Here is a 4,144-nt window from a genome sequence, read left to right as displayed (position 1 = left end):
TTGGAGGCAGAATGCTCCTGGGTTCAACCCAGGAAAGAAGGAAGGAAGGAAGGAAGGAAGGAAGGAAGGAAGGAAGGAAGGAAGGAAGGAAGGAAGGAGAGGAGGGAGGAGGAGGGAGGGAGGGAGGGAGAGGGAAGAGAGAAACAGCGGCGACAGCAGGTGGCGCTACACTCCCGGTCTGAACATCCTTCCCAAGCGGGGCCTGAGCCGCGGGGTGTCCACTGGTCTCCAAGTCACCTCCTGGCGGGGCTGCAGCGTGGACAGCGGGCCCAGGCTTAGACCTTCGCGAGCAGGCGAGGCTCGGAGCCGGAGAACTCTGGCGCGGCCCCGACTCCACAGGCCCCGAACCTCGGCACCTGCGAAGGTCCCACCTGTGTGAGTGAGCCAGGGCGTGAGTGGACCTCGGAGCTACACCCCTAGCCCTATTTTATTTTTTTTATTCTGAAACAGGCTGTCTCGAGGTTGCTGAGAGCCTTGCTAACTTGCTGAGGCTGGCCTCAAACCTGCGATCCTCCAGCTTCAACCTCCCGCGTCCCTGGGATCGCAGGTGTGCAACAGCGCGCCCACCTCCGTGCTCTAATGTAAGAAAATGCAGATAGATGCACGGGTGCCAGGAAATATGTCACAAGAAAACGTACATGACTCTCGGCAGGCGCTCACTAACAGAAATAATATCAACAGCTCAGATAGGGAATTATATCTGTATATAATAATAATTATATTTGCTTAGAATAATCATATCTGCATATGATCATTATATCTGCATATAATAATCATTATATCTGCATATAATAAAGATACTTGGGAGGCTATAAGAGCCTCAGTAACTAAGCAAGATCCTCACCAACTTAGTAAGACTGTTTCAAAATTAAAAAGGGTGTATTTCACCCGGCACAGTGGTGCACACCTGTAATCCCAGTACTTGGGAAGCTGAGACAGGAGGATCACAGGTCCGAGGACAGCCTCAGCAAGTAGGGAGACTCTCACCAACCCAGTGAGACCCTGTTTCAAAATAAAAATAAGCTGGGCGTGGTGGCAAATGCTTGTAATCCTAGCATTCAGGAGGCTGAGACAGGAGGATCATGGTTCGTGGACAGCCTCAGCTACTTAGCGAGGCACTTTGCAACTCAGTGAGACCCTGTTTCAAAAAATAAAAAGACTGCCAGGCATGGTGGTGCATGCTTCTAACCCCTGCACTTGGGAGGCAGAGACAGGAGGATGGCGCTGGTTGGAAGCCAGCCTCACTGGCTTAAGAGACCCTGTTTCCAAATAAAAAGTATAAAAATAGGTCTGGGAGTGTAGCCCAGAGGTAGAAGGGTTCCATCCCTAGTACCACCAAAATAAATAAATAAGTAAATAAATAAATAAATAAAATAAAATAAAAAATGAAAAAAAGGAGGTGGGGCATGTAGCTTGGAGGTAGAATGCCCCTGGATTCCATCCCTAGTACCGAAAAAAATAAATAAATAAAAATAAAAATAAAGATAGTGCAGTCAGGGAGTCTAGTCTGGCAGTAGAATGCCCCTGGATACCATCCCCAGTAACACACACACACACACACACACACACACACACACATGTATCTCAGAGGTACTAGTGCCACAAATAATAATAATAATAATAATAATAATAATAATAATAATAAATTTAAAATTGCCCTTTTTTAAGTGTGAACGCTGCTGCGTGCTTTCCAGCCCACTGATAGCACACCTTTCCATTTGTCTGTTCGTGGTTCAGAATCCTTCATGGGAACTAGAGAGAAGGGAGCCCCCTCCTGACCCCTCCTCACCTGGACCCAGCCAGGAGCCGCAGGTTAAAGCGGCGGGGCGGGGCGGGGCGGGCCGAGTGCTTGCTATCTAGCAGACACACGCACATATGTTGCCTGGCTCAAGCAACATGTTTTGACATAGAATCCAAAAACCTAACATGTCTGATGGGCTGGGCACACATCCAAGGGCCAGCGCCGGCAAGAAGGCCTGGGCTGGCGGAGCACTGACTGGCACGCGGGGCCTGGGGCCTGGGGCCTGGCCCTGCTCCATGGATACAAGGCAAGTTAGAAGACACTTAGGTTGCGGGCAGAGCTCTATAATTTGTCCCCATCTGAATAAACATGCTTTTTAAGAATTAATGCTTTAAGACAGAAAATACGCTTTTTTTGTTTGTTTTTGCAATACTGGGGATTGGACCCAGGGGCATTCTACCTCTGAGCTACACCCCTAGCCCTATATTTTATTCTTTAATTTGAAACAGGATCTCACTGAGTTGCAAAGGGCCTCACTAAGTAGCTGAGGCTGTCCGTGAGCCGCAATCCTCCTGTCTCAGCCTCCCAGATGCTGGGATTACAAGCGTGCGCCACCATGCCCAGTGAAAAATACATTTATCAAATTTGGAAATTACCCAAACTGGAAGAAAAATAAGAAAAAGCAAAGCCAGGAAGATTTCAACAGTATAAAAATGGGCCCCACACTACCTTACTATTCAGTGGGTAGAAATGCCAAAGCCCGCGCTTGGGTTAACTGGAGAATACAGCTGGACAGTGCGGGACCGAGGGAACCAGCATAACACTCGTGTTGCCAAAGGCGGAAAGGACATTAAAACCCCGGGCGTCCCGGCGCATGCTTGTAATCTCAGCATTTGGGAGGCTGAGACAGGAGGATTATGGTTCATGGCCAGCCTCAGCTATTTAGGCCCTCTGCAACTTAGTGAGACCCTGTATCAAAATAAAGAATAAAAAATAGGGCTGGGGGTGGAGCTCGGAGGTAGAATGCCCCTGGGTTCCATCCTCAGTACTGCAAAAACAAATAAACAAACAAACAAAACCAGCACTCACTGGAGAGAAGAAAGGGTTCCAGCGCTCTGCCGCCCTCCAAAATGGAGCCCGTCCAGAGAGAAAATGACCAGGACACTGGAGGGCTCGGAAGGCCAGGGGCCTGAGCCACAGGTGACCGTGGGAACAGACCGGGACGCGGAGCTGTGCGAGGGGCCCCTGTCTACCTGCAAGCCAGGGAGAAGCCCGCCCGTGGGAGATGGGAGCGTCCGACGCTGAGCGGGGCAGGACTGCAGCACTCAACGCGGCAAGGCTTTAAAAGGGAGTTTTAGTTAGCCAGGCACAATGGCGCACACCTGCAATCCCAGCACCTGGGAGACCAGGACGGGACCACAGGTTAGAGGCCAGCCTCAGCAACCTGGTGAGACCCTCAGCCACTCAGCCAGACCTGTCTCAGAATAAAAAATAAAGAGGGCTGGGGTGTATCTCAGAGGTAGAATGCCCCTGGCTTCAGCCTCTAGTATCCCAACCACCTCCCCAATAAAAATAAAAATAAAAAACCTATTGAGAACCCAGGACGCACTCGGGCACTCTGGCAGACGTCACCAGCTCTCCTCTGGGTGGGCAGTACTGGGCGCTAAGTCGTGCCAGGCCAGCAAACCAATGGCCTAGGGACAAAGCAGCTGGAAGAGAGCCACCGACTCAGAGGAGATTCAGGAGGCCCAGGGCTGCACCGCTGGGGCGGGGAACCCGGATAAACGCTCCTGGGGTGGGAGTGGGACTGGACAGGAGACCCCAAGCTCCGGGACACCTCTGGTCTTCCCAGTCCTGGGAGGCTGACCGGGGAGTATCGTGGGTTCGAGGCCAGCCTCGGGAACTCAGAGAGACCCAGTTTCAAGACAAAACTAAGTAAAACTAAACAAAACTAACTAAATAAGTAAGCAAATAAGTAAATAAATAGATAAGTAAGTAAGTAAATAAATAAATAAATAAATGGGCCGGGAGGTAGCTCCGAGGTAGAACGGATAGAATGCCCCTTAGTGCAATCCCCAGGACCAAAAAAATAAAAATAAAATAAACAAAAATAATTTTAAAAAATAACAACAACAACAAAAAAAACACCCCAGCAGCTGCGGCGGCCGAGGGCCGGTCCTCCTCCTGCACGCCACTGGCTGCGGCCCGGCCGCCTCTGCACAATGGAGGCCCCGCCCTCCCTCCGCCCGCGCCGCCGGCCTCCGCCCCGGCCTCCGCCCCGGCCTCCGCGCCCCGGCCGTCCGCGCTGAGCTCTCGGGTCCGCGCCCCGGCCCCGCTCGCCCCTGCGCCCCGCCCGGGGGATGCCCGGGGTCCAGCCCTAGAGCGGCCCCAGCCCGCGTCCCC

Source organism: Muscardinus avellanarius (assembly GCF_963383645.1).
Source record: "Muscardinus avellanarius genome assembly, chromosome: 3".
Classification (NCBI taxonomy): Eukaryota; Metazoa; Chordata; class Mammalia; order Rodentia; family Gliridae; genus Muscardinus; species Muscardinus avellanarius.
This window is presented reverse-complemented; position numbering follows the sequence as displayed.